Below are 21,168 nucleotides of genomic sequence, written 5' to 3'. Positions count from 1 at the left end.
ACAATACCAGGATGATAAGAAATCTCCACTAGAATGCTTTTCTTTAAGCTTAGAGATCATCTTTTCTTTCCCTCTTCTCCTCCTCCTCCCCAAAGAAGCTTACTTAATTACTTGTCTAAAGCAATTGACTCTGCTAGGCATTAAAACTCTTCTGCCTACCAAATTGAGAAAGCTAGAAAATGTGCATGGCTCTTTATATTTTTTTATATTAGAGAACTGCAAACTCATATGTACAGAATTAGGGAAAAGGCCAAAAATAAGGTCTTATTCTAAAAATAAAAAAATATTCTAAAAAAAAGTAATAGGAAGGAAAAGAAAATTGTGAACATAGAAAATTTCTCACTAACATATTTCCCCTCTAACCTCATCTTCCTCACAATATCCAAGATACCCTGCACTTGATTTGTTTATCTGTAGACTTCTGTAGGCAATCTCCCAAATATCTGTGATGTTAAGAGAGCACCACATGCAAAATAACTGGAGACCCAACCACTTCAACCAAACTCTGGCACATAACTATGACTGGAGTTCTCATCTAAAAGAAAATCCAGCATGACCAACTAGCCCCTTTCTTCCTATTATCAAATGGAATAGCAAAATAGTAATTAACCACCTACTACTGGGGTCTAAAGTTATTTCACAAAAAAGTGAATTTATGATTACTAGCACAAACTAAACTCCAACATTAATAATTGCTGTGATTCAGACATTACATATAATTCCCAAGGTTTGTAGAAGAATAGGATTTGCAGGGAGAGGAATGTTTGGAGGAGGTAAGAAAGAGTAATAAGTTGATATAAAAAATTAAGGGAAAATTCCATTTTTTCTCCCAAATTCACCTCGTGATTTTTTAAGAAATAAATTAAAATTCACCAACAGTAATACATACAGGGCTAGCCAAGCTCTGTGCTTTAGCAGTTCTGACTCTGCCGATATCCTTTTCCAAAAAAGAAGGAAAAACAAACATCAAATTGAATCCTTATTATTAAAACATTGTTTTGACTTCAACCCCATTTATAGACATCCAATTACCACCATTAAGTCACAAATGTCAAAAAGTGCCACTTTGCATAGGTTTTTCCTCCTCCTTGCTTCCCTCAGCCTCCTCCCTTTTCAGGAGAAGAAAAGGACTGCAAACAAAATCACTACGTCACTGAAGGTGAGGGGAATCCCATCTTTACTCTTCTGAAACCTAGACTAGCAAATAAAAAGCAAGCCGATTATAATAATAAAAAAAAATCTAAAAAGAAATATAAAGCTCAAAGGGAATGAAACTAATAATGTAAACATGTAAAAAAGAACTCAAGGTAAAACGATTAGATGATTTTTTTCTTACAGAAGATGCTTTGGGAAATTACAATCCAAAACATCTCCCTAAATGCAGCAAAGGGACTATTTTTCTTCTTGACTGCCCAATTAAAAAACTGGAGATTGGTTATATAAAGATATCCAGGGCACCTGCTTGATGTAGAGAGCTTTGTAATGGCATGGAGGAAGATGTTTACAGGGAATTCCCTACTTCTGAAAAGGTGCGTCAACAGGATCACCCAAGGGGGAAAAAAAAGAAAGAAAGAAAAAGAAAGAAAAAACCAAAACCCAAACCAAAGTCAGAAATTATCACTGCTTCTACAAGCAAAATTTGAATGAAGCACTGCCGGAAATGGTCACAAGAAAGACAAAGACTGAGTAGAGTAAGAATTTCCAGATTTTAAGCTATTTTAAAAAAATTGTTTTTAACTATTACATATGCTTACCATAATACTTAATAATTTTTATTTTTTCCCCAGTCTGAAATAGTTTTAATTGATCAACATTTTTATAAAATCTTAATTTGTAAAATACTCTAGTTACTTCCCTCTGGAAACGGCAGATTTCAATGGCTTTAAAAACAAGAAAAATTTAAATTAAAAAACTCACCTTGAAGCTTCACTTAGAACACCAGCTAGTTCACATTATTAATGGAGACCTCATTGTAAGGATCTGCTGGAATTTTGCCGGAAGAGATTCCTTCTGGGAAACCTGTCTCTCTTCTCTACTTCTCTCTTCTCTCTCTCTATCCCCCTGCCTACCCGCCCCCTTTCCCACCTCCTTCACCCTTGAATGAAATGTTAGTGATCTTCACTGCTTCCTCTCCAGCAAGCTAATTGCTTTGACAAGCAGCTCAGAAACAGACCATGGCCCAGCTGTTCGGAGAGATGTCACCCAGAGCTCTGCCAATAGTCATACACATACCACCACCACCCCCTTTCTCTCCGATCTCATTCAAATACTTCAATGGTATGGTCTGCCTCCACAGAGCTCTGAGGATGGCTTTTAAAGACACAGTAACAACCACCTCCCCCACCACCACCACCACCACCACTTTTTTTTTTTGGGGGGGGGGGCCCGCAAATGCTGAGCTGCCATGAAAGATTTCTTTTTAAGAACTATAATGGGAAGATTATTAAGAGTTAAAAGGACACCTTTCCAACTACTGTACCGTTTCTCACCAGAAGTCAATAGAACAGTCCTCTAACTCAAAGCCTTTAGGCTACCCTTAAGAAATATTTCAATTACTAAACCTAAACAGCAGGGAATTTTTCTCAGCTATGTTTAGTAAAATCATTGTTTTCATTTTGAAAAAGGATAGTAGAAGGGAAGAGGCACTGTCATTTCCTTCTCCCACTTCTGCCCTAGAAAAATGGGCAGGCACTAATGATGATTTGGCTGTGGCTTGAGAAGCAATAAAAAATGAATTCTGATGAAATATAACTTCTGGTAGCACTGATCCTAAGGAGGATTCATGATGAGAAGGTTCAAAGTACAAGGGGTAGTAGAAAAACAAAATAGGAAATAAAAAATACTAAGCTAACCAAGAATGGTAGTGATCCTCAAAGCTCTAGATTGCTCTAGCAATGTAAGCCTGAAGATAACTTTCAGGTCCTAATTTAAAAGCAGGCCCCGGGAAGAGTTCCTAATACTATAGGTCCCATGGACTTCAGAGACAGGATAAATATGGAGGGCATTTGGATTGGCAAGAGAAGAACCCTAGGAATGATAGTGATATTTGATATAAACACAGCTAGGACAAGAGACAAGTTCATTTCAGAAGGGAGTACGGATATTCAAATTTAAAAAATGCTTGAGATAAAGGATCTAACTTTCACACTCTTGAACTTCATTTACATGAAGTAAACTAAAATACCAATTTAATTCTACTCTTAATAATAAAGTGAATAGATTAACTAACCTTTAAATATAACAGCATATTCTGATTTCTTAAAGCAACACTGATTTGAAATACATTTCCTGCAGTTAAAAAGCCAATATGTTCACATCTTAAGGAATTTTAATGTCCTTCTACAATCTTTACTTTGTATGAATTTTTCAACAGCTTAACAGTTTTTCTGAATAAAAGTATCCATATAATTTTTTGTTCTTCAAACTATCAAGACCTAACTACTCCTTGTTACCCTCCAGATAACATTATTTTTGTAGTACACAAGGGGAAAATAAATAAGAGTTCCAATGAATAGCCTTAAAAGTCAGAATTAATTATACTTTAATATATTTAACATCTACTGGTCATCCTGCCATCTGGGGGAGGGGGTGGAGGGAAGGAGGGGAAAAATTGAAACAAGAGGTTTGGCAATTGTCAATGCTGTAAAGTCACCCATACATATAACCTGTAAATAAAAGGCTATTAAAATAAAAATAAAATTTTAAAAAAGTCAATTAAGAGCATCTGAAATTGAATACTCATTAGTCTTCCCCAAATTGAAGCAAAGTATCTTGTTTTCAATGAGAATTATTCATAACAAAAGGATCATCCACAGATTTCTATTTACTAACCTAAAATATAAAGGAATGCTTCATAAATCAAACAAAAAAGAAAATGGGAAGAAAACTATAAAATGTTAACAGAAATGTTATCTAAATGTACCTAAGACAAACTGTTTCCAGATCAAAAAATTATAAAGTCAGTCTTTCAGTTTTCTTTTTAAAGACTGCACAACTCACTTAACTTCTGGCTCAATTTTCTTATTTATATAATGGAGCTTAGTTACAACTACCTCCCAGAATTTTTGAGGAGAAGATGAAATAATATTTGTAAAATGCTTCATGAACATTAAAGCAATACATAAAGGCTAGTTTTTAGTATTTTGATTTAACATATACACACACACAAATCAAAAATGTGGGACTGAAAAGTTTCTTCAGACCTTGATATATAATACTTAATAATCAAATATAAAAAGTATTTCCAAAGCAGCATTACAAGTAATAAAATGTGAATCAATTTATTTACAAACTTTTAGAAATAAGAATATGTTCAAAGTAACAGTATTGAGGTGCGTATTAAGCTAACCAGAGCTGATATGGACAAAGCCAAAACATCATTAATCATAAAATCAATAGCCCTGCCAGTTTGCATCGCAAAGAATTCCAATGGTACATCTCTTGCCCTAGGATGAATATTCTATTTACATGGGAATGAGAAAAATATTTCAGGATTTTTAGATTAGTTTTTGAGAAGATCAGGTGAGGGGAAAAAACATTGTCTACAAGAGCCCAGGATACTCAAAGAAGCCTAAAATAACAACACCTACCCTTTGTACCCTGCCTTCCTTTTTTTTTTAAATCCTGAGAAATGGTTTTGTAATAAGGGAATGAAAGCTTTGCCAGGGCTTCAGACTTCAGCTAAGTTCATACCCGTTTCTTCCAAAGCTTAATATACAAAATACCAGCTCAGATGCATAAGGTATTATAAGGGAGATGCCAGAATTTAGGAATACTTCATGACATAGATAAGAAAACATTGTGCAGTGCACAAGAAACCAACTGAATCAGCCCATTATCAAGGTAAATCCAAAAAAGCATTAACAGTGTGTTCATTCACACCCTTAAGATGCAAAAAAAGGAAATGGTATGAAGTCCGTGGTTGGTAGGTGCGATGTAGGACAGTGCTGGTTTCTTCAGCACATGGCAGACTGTGAGTGCACAGATGAAAAAAGCTTCAACATTTTATTTTAGTTAAGTGTTTCAACCTCCTCCCCCACTAAGATCTTTTCCTAGAACTGCTCACAGGGAACAAAATAGCTGACAGATTTGCATTCTACCACCTTTCCTTTTCCTTCTCTCAACTCTGATAGAGATAATAACAAAAAATGCCATGGCTAAAAGAAAAAGGAAGAGAAAGAGATACTTGGATAATTCACAAAATAGGTAATTACTTAAAGACCAAGAAAGGAATGGAAGTTAAATAAAGAAAATGCCCTCTGAAAGCATCAGGGGCAGCTTTTCCATAAGAAGCTCCTATCATTGCTAGGTAGTCTTGTAGATGCCAATCAAAAGCACCCAAAAAAAGGAAACTGATTGTACTAAATAAACTTCCTAAACTGGATCCTAGGCCAGAGATTAGGTGAGAACCCTAGAATCTTTGCTTTATCAATTTAGTTTATGTTATATAATCTAACAAATAATAGAATATGAGATTTGGAAGGATCATCAGAAGCCATTCAGTTCAACTTACATATAAAAAGAAATCTTCACTTTAACACACTTGACAAAAATATATTCAGACAATGTCAAGAGAATTAGTGGAAGGCCCCTAGCATGTTTAGATTCCCTGTACAGTACCATTGCCATTACAGAGCATCACTGCTAAGTTAGATTACATGAGAGGACATAGGAGCACAGGAACTATGTGAACATAATAAAAAACAAATAAAGTCAGATCTAAATAACTGGAAAAATACCAACTGCTCATGGGAGACTTAGCTAACATAATAAAAACGATAATTCTACTTTATTTATTGAATGCCATAATATTTAAACTTCCAAAAATTATTTTATAGAGCTTGAAAAAAATAACAAAAGTCATCTGCAAGAACAAAAACTCACGAATATCAAGGGAAACAAGGACAGCCTAACTGTATTAGATTTAAAATTATGTTATAAAGTGGCAGTCATCAAAACCATTTGGTACTGGCAAAGAAACAGAATGGTGGTCAATGGAATAGGTTAGGTACACAAGACACAATAGTCAATGACAACTGTAATCTACTGTTTGATAAAACCAAAGACTGTGATTTGTAGAATAAGAACTCACTATTTGACAAAAACTATGGGGAAAACTGGAAAATAGTATGTCAGAAATTAGGCACTGAACAATATCTTAACACTATATACAAAGATAAAATCAAAATGAGTACAAGAATTAGGCATAAAGGGTAATACCATACACAAAAATCCCCCAATTGATAAGTGGTCAAAGGACATGAAAAGACAGTTTTCAGGTGAAGAAATTAAAACCATCTTTAGTCAAATGAAAAAAATGCTCTAAATCATTATTGATTAGAGAAATACAAATTAAGACAACTCTGAGGTACTACCTTACACACCTGTCAGATTGGCTAACATGACAGAAAAGGAAAATAATAAATGTTGGTGAGGCTGTCAGAAAATCGGAATACTAATGCAGTGGTGGTGGAGTTGTGAACTGATCCAACCAATCTAGAAAATAATATGGAACTACATCCAAAGGGTTAAAAAAAATGTGCTTACCATTTGATCCAACAAAACCACAACTAGGTCTATATCCCAAAGAGGTCACAAAAAAACAGTAAAGGACCCACATGTACAAAAACGTTGATAGCAGATCTCTTTGTGATGGCAAAAAACTGGAAATCGAGATGTCCATCAACTGGGAAATGGTTAAACAAACTGTGGTATACAACAGGATGATTTCAGAAAGGCCTGGAGAGACTTACACGAACTGATGCTAAGTGAATTGAGCAGGACCAGGAGATCATTATATACTTCAACAACAATACTAGATGATGACCAGTCCTGATGGATCAGGCCATTCAGCAATGAGATCAACCAAATCATTTCCAATGGAGCAGTAATGAACTGAACCAGCTACGCCCAGAGAAAGAACTCTGGGAGATGACTAAAAACCATTACATTGAATTCCCAATCCCTATATTTATGCACACCTGCATCTTTGATTTCCTTCACAAGCTAATTGTACAATAATTCAGAGTCTGATTCTTTTTATACAGCAAAATAATGTTTTGGTCATGTATACTTATTGTGTATCTAAGTTATATTTTAATATATTTAACATCTACTGGTCATCCTGCCATTTAGGGGAGGGGGTGGGGGGGGTAAGAGGTGAAAAATTGGAACAAGAGGTTTGGCAATTGTTAATGCTGTAAAGTTACCCATGTATATATCCTGTAAATTAAAGGCTATTAAATAAAAAACAAACAAACAAACAAACAAACTGTGGTATATGAATGTTATGGAATACTAGTGTTCTGTAAGAAATGATGAGCAGGAAGATTTCGGAAAAATCTAGAAAAACTTAAATGAACTGATATTGAGTGAAGTAAGCAGAACCAAGAGAACACTGTACAACACTTACAGCAGGATTATGTGACAATCAATTGTGATGGACTTGGCACTTCTCAACAATTTGGTGATTCATAACAATTCCAAAAGGCTCATGATAGAAAATGCTATCCACATCCAGAGAAAGAACTATTGAGACTGAATTTAGATGCAAACATGCTATTTTCATTTTTATTGTTGTTTTTTCTTTTGTTCTGATTCTTCTTCCACAACATGACTAATGTGGAAATGTTTAATATGATTGGATATAACCTGTATTAGACGGCTTGCTATCTTGAGGAGGAGGGAGAAGAAGAGAGAGAGAAAAAAATGGAAATCAAAATTTTATAAAAGTAAATGCTAAAAACTAATATTTCTCTCTCTATCTCTCTCTCCCTCCCTCTCTCCCTCTCTCTCTCCCCTGAGGCAATTGGGGTTAAGTGACTTGCCCCAGGTTACTTAGGAAGTGTTAAGTGTCTGAGGTCATGTTTGAATTCGTGCTTTATCCACAAAAATAAAATAAAATAAATGAGACTGCACAAATAGATTACAATCTCCACTATTCAAAGAATATCCACAATGAGGAGATTAAAACTCCACTGAAGTACTGAAGAAAGTAAGTTCAACATAAATGGATATATATGAGTACAATCAATTATTCAGGGGAGAGGGATATGAGAAATGTGACAACTTTTGAGGAACAGGGAGGGGCAACTTCAACAGTCCAAGTCCTCAGTCTAAAGAAAAAGGTAAAGGTGATAGCTTCAAAGCATTGGATGATCTTTTAGATGAACTAGTTAGCTGTGAACCTCAAATCAGGGAGTCCTATTTTAGATTCACAGAATGAAAAAAATCTACTTTAACAACTCTTCTAATTTATCTTATCGTTTCCCAGATATTCAATCATTCAACAAATATTCAACAAAATTTTGCTGATAATACTAATTATAAATACATATATATGAGACACAAAGATATATATATCTCAAGAAGATCAGAGATGGCAACATGTATGAAGTTAAATAATATAAATTCAAATATGACAAATGCATAAATGGGTTATAAAGTAACAGGAAATGAAATGAAAAATAGATCAGTTTTCACTTGGGAATCAATGAAGACTACACAGAAGAGGTAACATTCAAGCTGACAATTAAAGGATAGGTATGGTACACTAATTATAGTAAACTAGTGTTTGATAAAATCCCAGCTTCTGGGATAAGAACTCAGTACTTTACAAAAATTGCTGGGAAAATCGGAAATTAGAATGGCAAAAACTAGGCATTGATCCACACCTAACACCCTGTACCAAGATAAAGTCGAAATGGGTTCATGATTTAGATAGACATAAAGAGTGATACTATAAGCAAATTAGAAGAACAAAGTATAGTTTACTTCTCAGATCTATGGAGAAGGAAAGAATTCATGATCAAAGAAGAACTAGAATATAGTATGGAATGAAAAATGGATCATTTTTATTATATTAAATTAAGAAATTTTTGTACAAACAAAACCAATGCAGACAAGATTAGAAGAGAAGCAGTAAACTGGGGGGGAAGAGGGGGAATATTCCATCAAAGGGTTATAATAAAGGCTTCATTTCTAAAATATATAGAGAATTGACTAAACTTTATAAGAATACATACAAGTCATTCTCCAATTGATAAATAGTCAAAGGATATGAACAGACAATTTTTAGATGAAGAAATCAAAACGATTTCTAATCATATGAAAAAATGCTCTAAATCACTACCAATCAGAGAAATACAAATTAAGACAACTCAGATTGGCTAATATGACAGGAATATATAATGATAAATGTTGGAGGAGACATGGGAAAACTGGGACACTAATATATTGTTGGTGGAGTTGTGAACTGATCCAACCATTCTGGAGAGCATTATGGAACTATGCCCAAAGGGCTATAAAATTATGTATACCCTTTGATCTAGCAGTGTCTCTATTGGGCCTGTATCCCAAAGAGATCATAAAAAATGGAAAAGGACTCACATCTGCAAAAATGTTTGTGTCAGCCGTTTTTGTAGTGGCAAGGAAGTGAAAACTGAATGGATGCTCATCAGTTGGAGAATGGCTGAATAAGTTACAGCATATGAATACTATGGAGTATTATTGTTATGTAAGAAATGATCAGCAGGATGATTTCAGAGTCCTGTAGAGACTTACATGAACTGATGTTGAGTTGAAGTGAGCAGAACCAGATCATTTACACAGCAACAACAAGGTTATACAATGATCAATTCTCATGGATGTGGCTCTTTTCAATAGCGAGGTGATTCAAGCCAGTTCCAGTGGTCTTGTGATAAAAGAGAGCCATCTGTATCCAGAGAGAGGATTGAGTGTGGACCACAACATAGTACTTTCACTTTTTTGTTGTTTTTTGCTTGCATTTTATTTTATTTCTCATTTTTTTCTTTTTGATCTGATTTTTCTTGTGCAGCATAATTATGGAAATATGTATATAAGAATTGCACATGTTTAACATATACGAAACTGCTTGCTATCTAATACGAGAGAGGGCGGGGGGAAAGGAGGAAAAACAAAAAAAAATTGGAACACAAGGTTTTGCAAAGATAAATGTTGAAAACTATGCATTGTTTTGAAAATAAAAAGCTTTATTAAAAAAAATTTAAACTATTTTGCATATACTTGGAAAAATAAAATAATATTAAAGAAAATATTTGACAACCCCTACCCCCCCAAAAAAAAGTTGATGATCCTTGCTCTAGTTTAAGGTCACCAAGACAAATGTGTGTGTAACATGGGTTAAGAGATGGTAAACAGTTCTAAAGATAAGAGAACCCAGTTCTGAAAATTTTAAAGGGCACAGCAGGCTCAGAATCCAGATGTATGAATTACACAGCTAATAAGTGTCTGAGTTGGCATTCAAATCCAAGTCTTCCTGATTCCAAGGTCAGTGCTCTAGTCATTACTCTATTCTGCCTTTACTGTCACATCTTTTATGCTTGTTTTTTACACCTGCCAGTTCCATTCCCTTCCATGCCATACTCTTTTTTAGTTCTTCAGAGGTGTTCTCTATTTCACAGTTAGAGAGCATCACTAGTAAAATGTTAAAAAATGGTTTTGTTTTCATGAAAAATTTAAAGCCAGTTTAAGAGCTCTGCAATCTCCCCAAAACAACCCAGCTCACTATCTTCCTCCTGTTCAATTTGGGGCTCAATTTGTTGAACTGTTATGTCTGTTCCATATTGGACAATCTTTATATTACTGGACAAATTCCATAAAAGCAATCCATCAAAGTGCATATTGAAATCTAGGCAAAAGATATTCACCTATTTGGGGAAAAAAAATTTCAACAAACTGCTTTCTTTACCAAGGATTCACTTCACTTTGAACCAAATATTATAGTCCCAGATGGGTTTATAGAAAGTAGAAATATCACAAAAGAGAACCAAGATGGGAAAAGTAGACAGATTAGATCAAATATACATAGAGATCTTGCTGGAGATGGTATGAATGTGAAGGTTTTAAGGTATCAATATATGAGGTATCTGAAGGAGAGGTATATGTAAAAGGCATGGGGAAAAAACCTGACACTTTATTAATAATGAAAAAGTGACCAAAAGAAGATCAGTAACTACTTACAAGTTGCCTATTCTCTTATCTAGATAAAATCTTTGAGAACCACTTATAAATGAACCAAGAGTATATTTGATTTAAGTATTAGTAGAGAACAAGCAGACATTTTCAAAAAATATCTAATAATGGGTATCTTCACCATTTCACAATTAACTAGATGATAGAGAATATAAGATCCCTTAGAGATTTCTATTTATAGATTACACAAAAACACTTTTAATGAAATAAAATACAGCCTTACACAGGTTCTTTTATAACAAACTACTACTACCCATCCAAACATCAAGAACATTCAAGATTTCTTGGGAGATAAAACAACAGAAATAACACTATTCAATGATCCTCGATGATAAATAGCAAGTAAAGCATAAAATTGGGAGGTGTAATTGCCACTGTGAAGAAGGAGATTACAATATATGGTCCAGGTCAAAGAAGAATTTCTTTGATTACAGATGCTCTTGTTTGTGGGCAACATTGGGTTGAATGTATTAAATATGTCAAGATTACGGGACTGTTAGGAAGAAATCTATAATTGTTCAAGTTTAGTCCATCTGTCCACAGCCACATATTATGCTAATATAAAAATATTATATTTTGGATATCTTAAGAGCCATAATGATCTCTACAAAATGAGACATTATTTCTTTATACTATGAATTTGTCCTATTTGTATTAATGATGTTATTCTTTGAACCAGCCCAATAATAAATCAAATGACTGTTATAGATAGATATCCCAGAAGGTATTACTTACAAGAAAACAAGAAAACTGTTTATAAAGCTGGCAAATTCAGTCCCCACGACAGTTGCTCTGCTTAACTGTTTTTTATGGTAAAAAGGACTAGAGAGAGGGAAGAGTAGGACGAAATTGTTAAGAAACAGAAGTAGTACACACTCTACATTTTATCATCTATCTTCCAGATCCATAGTCTTTAAGGAGGTGAAGAAAAGAAGCCAATGGAATGAAAATCCCTAAAAAAAAAAAAAAAAAAAAAAAAAAAGGAATAGCAACCCAGAACCCAAACCTTTTATCAGGGAAATTCAGAATACTCCAGATTGAAGATTCATGTTTCTAATTAAAATTAACACATAACTTTTTTCTCTTCTCCCTTCAAAATATAAGCTAAGATTAGCTTAGCCTTACCAGACCTAAAACTATATTATTATAAAGCAACAATCATCAAAATCATTTGGTATTTGATAAGAAATAGAGAAATTTGATAAGAAATAGAATCAGTGGAATAGGTTAGGTACACAAGAAGTCAATCACTATAGCAATCTAACCCAAAGACTACAGTTTCTGGGATTAAAAGTTCACTATTTAACAAAAATTGCTGGGAAATTTGAAAAATAGTATGGCAGAAACTAGGCATTGACCAATCTCTAACATCCTATACTAAGATAAAGTCAAAATGGGTTCATGATTTAGACATAAAAGATGATAGCATAAGCAAATTAGGAGAGCAAGGGATAGTCTGTCTACCTGTCAGATCTTTGGAGAAGAGAGGAATTTATGGTCAAAGAACTGAAGTACATTATGAAATGCAAAACTGATCATTTTGATATTAAATTAAAAATTTTTTGCACAAACAAAACCAAATGCAGCTAAGATTAGAAGGGAAGCAGAAAGCTAGGAAATCCTTTTTACAGTCAGTGTTTCTGATAAAAAGTTTTTTTTTTGTTTTTTTTTTTTTTTTTTTGCAAAAGCAATTGAGATTAAGTGACTTGCAAAGGGTCACACAGCTAGGACGTGTTGTTAAGTGTCTGAGGTTAGATTTGAACTCAGTTCCTCCTGCCTCCAGGGCTGGTGCTCTATCCACTATGCCATCTAATTGCCCCAAAGGTTTCATTTCTAAAATATATAGAGACCAACTCAAATTTATAAAACTACAAGCCATTTCCCAATTGATAAATGGTCAAAGGATATGAACAAACATTTTTCAGATGAAGAAATTAAAGCCACATATAGTCATATGAATAAATCACTCTTGACTAGAAAAATGCAAATTAAGACAACTCTGAGGTACCACTTCATACCTCTCAGATTGGCTAAAATGATAGGAAAAGATAATGATGAATGTTGGAAGGGATGGGGAAAATTGGGACACTAATGCATTGTTGGTGAAGTTGTGAAATTATGCAAGCATTCTAGAGAGCAATTTGGAACTGTGTATGGTCTTTGATCCAGCAATGTCATTACTAGATCATAAAAGAGGTAAATGGACCTACATGTGCAAAAATGTTAGTAGTCGTTCTTTTTGTACAGCCAAGGAACTGTTAACTGAATGGATGCCTATCAGTTCGAGAATGGTTAAATAAGTTATGTTATATGAATGTTTTATAAGAAATGATGAACAGAATGATTTCAGAAAAAGCTTGGAAAGATTGACATGAACTGATGCTGAGTGAAATGAGCAGAACCAAGAGAACAATGTATACAGTAACAACAAGACTGTGTGATGATCAACCATGACAGATTTAGCTCTTGTCAGCAATTCATTGATTCAAGATAATTCCAACAGACTTGGGAAGGAAAATGCCATACGCATGCAGAAAGAAAACTATGGAGACTGAATGTAGATTGGCACATACTCTTTTCACCTTTTTTTGTTTGCTTGCTTTTTCTTTCTCATGGTTCATCCTAACTCTTCTTGTCTGATATTTCTTGCACAACCTTACAAATATGGACATATATTTAAAAGAATTGCACATGTTCAATCTATATCAGATTTCTTGCTGTCTCGGGGAAGGAGGAAATAAAAGAGAGAAAAATGTGGAACACAAAGTCTTACAAAAATTAATGTTGAAAACTATCTTTACAAGAGACATTAACACATCAGTCATCAAAAAAGAAAATAAACTTCATTACAAAAGTCAGCATGTATCTCCTAAGAAGAACTGAAGGAAATACAGCATCCCTTTTTCTGCGCTTTGTCCTGATCGGTTTATACATCTGTTTCTTTTTTATCTGACCCCTCACTCCCACTCTAGTAACATATTGTTACTCCAAACAAAGTAACAATATTCTGGGAGTCTGAAAGATCTTGTATTACTAAAGATTGTGCCCAGTTCCCACAATACCTTGTTGCTCTCCCAAGAAGGGCCAGTGAGATTTGACATGAACCAAATCTGTCAACAGAGTTGAAGACAGACACGTGGGTTCTAATGAGCAGTGGTGGTAAAAGCATACAGCTCCAAACAATGATAAATAATTCAAGAAAAGAACTGCCGCAGTAGAGAGCACAGCAGCAGGATTTTAAAAAGATTGCAGGCTAGATTTTGGGTGTGGAAATCTTAAACCAAAGAGAAAATGAATTTATATCAACAAATTCCTAAACCCATGTAGACAAAGTACTATAGCAATTGCCACTCAAAAAGATTGCCAGCATTATAATCTGCTTAGGCAAAAAGCAAAAATCCTTCAATCAACTCCAAAGGCTTAATATTTAGAAAAAAAAAAAAATCAAACAGTCCCTGCTCTCAAAGAGCTTACATTCAGAACTTGCCTTACTTGATAATGAAAGAACTGATGACCAAGTCCTGGCAATTTGGTAAGAGCAAATCCCACAGAGAAAACAGGTCCAAGTGACATAAAATATTTTATTTTAAGAAATTAAGAATCTATTTTTCACTGAAGTTAAGTTCTAAATCTAGATTAAATCCAGATCCTGATTCATGTATTGTACCTTTAGTACTGAGGGTACGATAAGCACTCAGAAATTTTTGTATTCATTTTTTTCTGCATCTCATGAAACTCCACATGTACATACATGACTTAAATCCTTCAGCACAAAAGGCTGGCTCTGATACAAAGCAGTAACTGTGACTAAGGCTTTCTCAGATTTAAATTAGACTTGTAAAGTTATTCTGACAGAGCTGCTTATAATTACATGAGTATAGCTGATGATCCTGGGTTAATTTAGGTCTTATTCTACCCCAAATGAAATTCAGATTTGACATGAAATTTGACCAGATTTCAGAAACCAGGAGGTAGACAAATCCCAATTCAATAATGCTTAGTTTTAGAAATTAGTATCTGAGATAGGAATAACTATATATCACTAGAACTAAAGTATATCACCCAAGTAGATCCCCTCAAAACAAAACCAGCCACCTGAAGAAAAATGGATCATTCTTCAAGCAAGACCTCTCTTCACATTTACCTCTCAGTTTTTGTCAAGTTGAGAATTTGACTAAATCATGAAAATCTATAGCAGTTTGTAAAGCAAATGGTGTCTTATTTATCCATACCAATTTAAAATACACTTCAAAAGAAATCACAAAATGGTTTTTGCTTACTTTGCTTTGCTGTGATAAAATAAAATGAATGAATTCTGTTTTCATTCATTTTATTGAATATGAATATTTATTCATATATTCATTTATATCAATAAAAAAGTAATAAATAATCAATTTTAAGTGGCACCAATCCCATCTCAGTACCAACATGAATGGCACATTTGGTTGGATCTGCACAATATAATTTCATTAATCATATAAACCAGAATGTCTATTTGGTAATAGAGGAAATTTTACTTTTTTCCCCCATGTTGTTCTATCTCATCATCTCCAATATGTCTAGATTCTGGAGCAGAGATGAAACAAGACTTTAAATGATGACAAAGAATGGTCCACCCACAAATAGACTCACTCATTCAGGTACATCCTCATATAAAAAGTGACACAGAGGATCCCAACTTCCCATCCCCATTGCACCATTTGTCCTTAGTACTATCACTTTACTCCCATATTTTGAATCTAAACCAAGCTCCTAGATAACCTCTTTCCATCCTTCTGTCTTTTGTCAAGGACAGAGAAGGGAGAACAAAAGGGAAAGGGACAATCACAAAATTATAGGATTTGGAGAAAGGGATTCTAGAGATGACTGACCTAGTTTGATGCCAAAGGATTTGGGTAGAAATCTTGATTCTACCACTTACTGTGTAGCAAATTACTTATCTTCTCTCTAAAATCTGTTTCCTCATCTGAAAAATATAAAGGTTAGTCTAAATGACCTCCAAGATCCCTTCCAGTTCTAAATCTGTAAGTCTCTATATAATCCAACCTCCCAATTTTTCAAGAAATCTATAACAAGGCTTTATTTTAAAAGTCTCTCTCCTTGTTTATTAGTCAACATTTACTAAGTGCTTACTATATGCAGGCACTGTGCTAAAGTCTGGCAAAAATAATCTCTGCTCTCTAGAAGCATACAGTCTAAAGTAAATAACTAGGCAAATGAAATATATAAGGTGTAGATGGAAAACAATCTCAGAGAGGAAGGTCTTTTGAGGGACCTCAAAAAGCAATTTAAATTAAGATGGTTCTTTGTGGAATATTATAGTGGAAAAAGCATTGATTATAGAGTCAAAGGACCCAGATTTGTATCTCAGGTAGCTGCATGACCACTGGAAAAGTCAATTAAATTCTTTCTACAGCTTCCTCAACTGTAAAACTGGAATAACAATAGTACCTTGAAGGATTATTTTGAGGATCAACTCTAAATTTTATAATCCTACAAAGTCTCAAATAAGATAAGGATTAATAAGACAAGAGAAGAACAAAAGGACAAAGTTAGCTTTCTTCAACTACTGGATTCCTGCATTTTTCAACTGTGTCAATTATTAACGAAAAAGCACATATTTAACTATCTTCTACCCTCATCCTTCTGAAAACTTGCCTTAAACTCAAAGTGGCTTTCTGAAACTAATTTTCTCTTAAGCCAATCTGTGTGCCTGCCTCAAAGTGAGATATTATTATTAATTAATTAACATTACTATTAGCAAGATGATATGTTATTTTCAACCAAACTTTTCAGGCCCAAAAACTTCAGAAAAAGGATTTTGTACCAGATAATAGCTAAAGTTGAATCCACAAAATAAGAAATGCAACAAAGTTAAAAAAAAAAAAAAAAAAAAACTTCATGAAATAACATTGGAGAACTTAAATATTTAGAATTCTCACTCACCATGCTCACTCTCCAAACTATAATGTTATAAAGTCACTATAAAAAGCCTCTTAGGCCGATGTTTCAAGTGTTCAACTACACAAGTACTTACCTGATCCCACAAAAGGCTATCCCACACTCTAGAAGAGATGGCTGAAAGTGATTTAGTCCAATCACACAAAGGAGAAGAAAGTAATATGAGAGGGAAAACAAAGGTGTGGGGAGCATAGATTCAACAGAAAAGAAAGAGCTTCTGAACCCTCAGGAAAAGGGAATGAAAACCCTGCAGGGAGAAGCTTTTACCCCTGAGAATTTACTCTAAATAAGAATTTGGACAGATTCCCATACAACCAGCCTTCTTAAAGAGGCTGAAAGCACTCTACCGAGGATACAAGTGGGGAAGAGACAGAGTGAAAAAGAAAACAAGAGACAAACTATTACAAATACAAGAGAAAGGTGGAAAGACCAAAAAGTCAAAGAAGAAAGCTCAAGCACTGCCTAACTCAAAAGTTGATAAATGAAAAGAGAGTTCAGATAAATATCATACCATAAAATCTGGTTCCTTGTGAACCAAAATTTCTTTTATATATTTATTTTTTATTTTTTGGCTGAGTCAATTAAGTGTTATGTGACTTGCCCAGAGTCACTAGGAAGTGTTAAGTGTCTGAGGTCAGATTTGAATTCTGATCCTCCTGACTTCAGGCTGGTGCTCTATCTACTGTGCCACCTAGCTGCCCCAGAACCAAAATTTCTCGAAGAAAAAAGATATTCTGCAGAATTCCTAGAAATTATACAATTGGAGCAATTAACTCCAGTATTGTTCAAAAGCAAAATAAAACTGAATAGAGGACACTAAAAATGAAATCAGAGCAGAAATAACAGTTCTCAAAGCAGATTTTTTTTAAAAGGATAAAAAATAGGGTAAAAAAACTGGAATAAAAAAGAACAAAATGATATTGTCAAGGGGCAACAAGGTCCTAAGATGCTAGACTTGAGGGAATCTTAAAGGATTAAAAGAATGAGGAAAAGAGCTACATTAATCATCCATTAATTAAATCCCCTAAATGTGAATCAATATCTTTTCTAAGAAGTTATACAAATGGGGAGCCACCTACACTATATACTCCCAGTTAGTAAATTGGCCTGCCTCAACTCTCTCCCCACTGTGATCCATCCTCCTGGCAAAGTGATTTTCCAAACATAAATTCAATCATCCTGACCCCCTTTTCTCAATGAACCTAGCAACTACCTATAGCCTCCAGAGTCAAACACAAAATCGTAGTCAGGGTATTCTGTCATAACCTAAACTCCTCCAGCCTTTCCATTTTCAGTTCTCAGCATTTTCTCTGGGTGTTGCCCCCAAGTCCAGAACACTCACTCTCCTGCCTCATCTCTGCTATTGGATTTTCCAGCTTCTTTCAAGTTCCAACTAAATTCCAGCTGCTACAGGAAACTTTTCCCAATTCCTCTTAATTATAATGCCTTCCCTTTTAAAATTATTTTTCCTTATATATCTTATTTGTACATATCGATTTACTCTCTTCCCATTAGTTTATGAAGCCTATAGGGCTGGGACTGTCTTGTGACTCTTGTCTTGTAACCCTAGTGCTTAGCACAATGTGGTCTGTCACATAATAGGTGCTTAATAAATATTTACTAAATGACTGATTAGGAACACAATGAAATAACATAAAAAAATTAGGGCATGGAACCAAAATAGTAGTTAGGGGGAAATCTAAATTTCTAAACTTTTTCATTAATAAAAAACACCAATTAATGCAGCATACAATTAAACTAGAAAGTACATAAATTTAAAACATCCAAATAAACAATACAGAAATACTAAAATCAAAGGAGATTAACAGATGTGAAAGTAAAAGAAAAATTTGCTAGTTTAATAAAACTAGGAGCTAGTTAAAAAAAAATATTAGCTCATTTCACTTTTTAAAAAAATGAATACCAAATGATGTTATAGAAATGAAAAATGTGAATTAACCAATAAAAGAAAATAAAAATCAATTATTAGGAATTATTTCTCCTAACTATATGCCAATAAAACTGATAACCTAAATGAACTAAATGGAATATTTACAAAAAATATTAGTTTCCCAGATTAACAGATAAAAGTCTTTAAATAAGCCTTTTTATAAAGAGAATTTGAACTAGCTTTAATGAACTATCAAAGAAAAAAACTCAGGACAAGATGGTTTTACATGTAACTTGTACCAAACATTTGAACAACAATTCTAATACTTAACAGTTTGAAAAAAACAACAACTTAAGGATAACATCAAATTATTTCTACAATAAATACAATTTTGACATTTAAACCAGAAAAAGTCAAAACAGAAAGAAAACTATAGACCAATTTCCCTTATGAATATTGATAAAAAATTTAAATATTAGGAAGCACCCTACCCTATATATTACAAAGACCATATACAGTAACCAAAATAAATTTATAAAGATGAAAAGCTGATTCAATATTAGGTAAATTACAAATAATTGAACATATTAATAACAAGACCAACAAAAATTATAATTATTTCAATAAATGCAGACAAGATTTTGATAAAATACAATGCCCATTCCTATTTTAAAAACACCACCACCACCTCTACTAAAAAGCATAGGTTAATAAATGCACTTTTCTTAAAATGACAAGCAGTATCTATCTAAAAAAACCAAGAATAAGCATTATCTGTAATAAGGACCAAAGCCTCCTCAAAAAGATCAGGGATAAAGTTAGGATATCTGTTATCACGATTACTGTTTAATATTGTATCAGAAATGCCAGCTATAGCAATAAGGAAAAGGAAATTGAAGGAATAAACAGACAATAAGGAAACAAATCTATCAATTTTTGTAGATGATTTGATGATTTACTAAGAGAACACTAGATTAATTTTAGTTGGTGCTATCAACTAAAAAGTTAACTTAAACAATAGCTTCAGCAGCAAAATTGCAGGTTATAAAATAAACCCACACAAATTATCAACATTTATTATGTTACAAAAAAAAATTCAACAAGAGATGATAAATTACATTTAAAATAAACGTGGAGAGTATTTAAAAAAATCTAGGAAATCTACTTGTCAAAGTACATAGGAACTACATGAACACAATTATGAAATATTCTTCACACAAATAAAGACAGGTTTAAGAAAAATAATGGCTCATGGATAGGTAGTCAATATTAAAAAATTGACAATACTACTACTTAAATTAATTTACTTGTTTAGGCCATATCTACTCAATTACCAAAGATTTAAGCGTACTGAAAAAAAAATTATTAACAATTTATCTCGAAAAACAAAAGGCCAAAAACATAAAGGGAACCAATGGAGGAAAAACGGGAAAGAAGGATAATTAGCAAGACCAGCTATCAAACTATAAAAAGTTGTAAATTATTAAAACAATTTGGGGATATATATATCTACCAGTAGAACCAGTGGAACAAATATTCCAAATCACTGTCTATGGCTGGACAATTCACATCAATATGAACAACATATTAATATTGTCTTCTCAGAACTCTTCCAAGAATTGTCATTTTTCTTTTTAATCATTTCATGGGTATGATCTCAGGCATCTCAGGACTATTTTCATTGCATTTCTCTAATAATTAGTGATTTGGAGCCCCTTTTTACATGTACCATTGATAATTTACATTTGTACTTTAAACAACAGCTTCTTAGAACAGCTATGTTAGAAAATATTTCTTTATATTTGAATTGGTTCCATATATGGATGAGCATATGTGTGTGTACATGTTTACATGCATCTATTTTGTACACATACATGTGTATATGTGTATATTTTAGAAATCTGACCACTCTCAGAAAAACTCATTCCAAAGATTATTTTCCCCAATTAACTAGCTTACTTTGAATTTTAGCTGCACTATGTTTATGGAGTTTCCAGTTTATGCAATAAAACATTTATTTTTATTTCTTATAATCTTGTTTGGTGACTACAAAAAGTTTCTAGTTCCCTATTCCTCTCATTTGTTTATGTTACCTTTTATACTTAGACCATGTATTTATTTGAAGTCTACTGTCATATATTAGTTAAATCTAATTTCTGCCAAACTGTTTTCCAATTTTCCCAAAAGTTTTTGATGCTGGGTTAAGCCCTTTCTGCATAAGTTAAAAGTTTATTAAACCCTAATCTACCATATTCCTTGCTTTGATGTTATGTATCCAAATTGATCCACTTGTTTATTTTATA

The 21,168-nt window shown here is 33.4% G+C and overlaps 1 protein-coding gene across 4 annotated transcripts in view; it reads right to left on the bottom strand.

The window, feature by feature from the left end:
* Positions 1–21,168, bottom strand: part of R3HDM2 (R3H domain containing 2) — a 156,169-nt gene that overhangs the window by 84,233 nt on the left and 50,768 nt on the right. Inside the window, exon 1 of one of the 4 annotated variants that reach the window (XM_031941113.1) lies at positions 1,918–2,057. The exons of the other annotated variants lie outside the window; for them this stretch is intronic. The gene's annotated coding sequence lies outside the window, so the exon portion shown is untranslated. Of the gene's footprint in view, positions 1–1,917; positions 2,058–21,168 lie in introns of those variants that run through there. 4 annotated transcript variants of the gene reach the window in all.

This window comes from Sarcophilus harrisii, chromosome 5 (genome assembly GCF_902635505.1).
Source record: "Sarcophilus harrisii chromosome 5, mSarHar1.11, whole genome shotgun sequence".
Lineage (NCBI taxonomy): Eukaryota > Metazoa > Chordata > Mammalia > Dasyuromorphia > Dasyuridae > Sarcophilus > Sarcophilus harrisii.
Note: the sequence above shows the minus strand (reverse complement) of the source record. Positions and strands in the feature narration are given on the sequence as shown.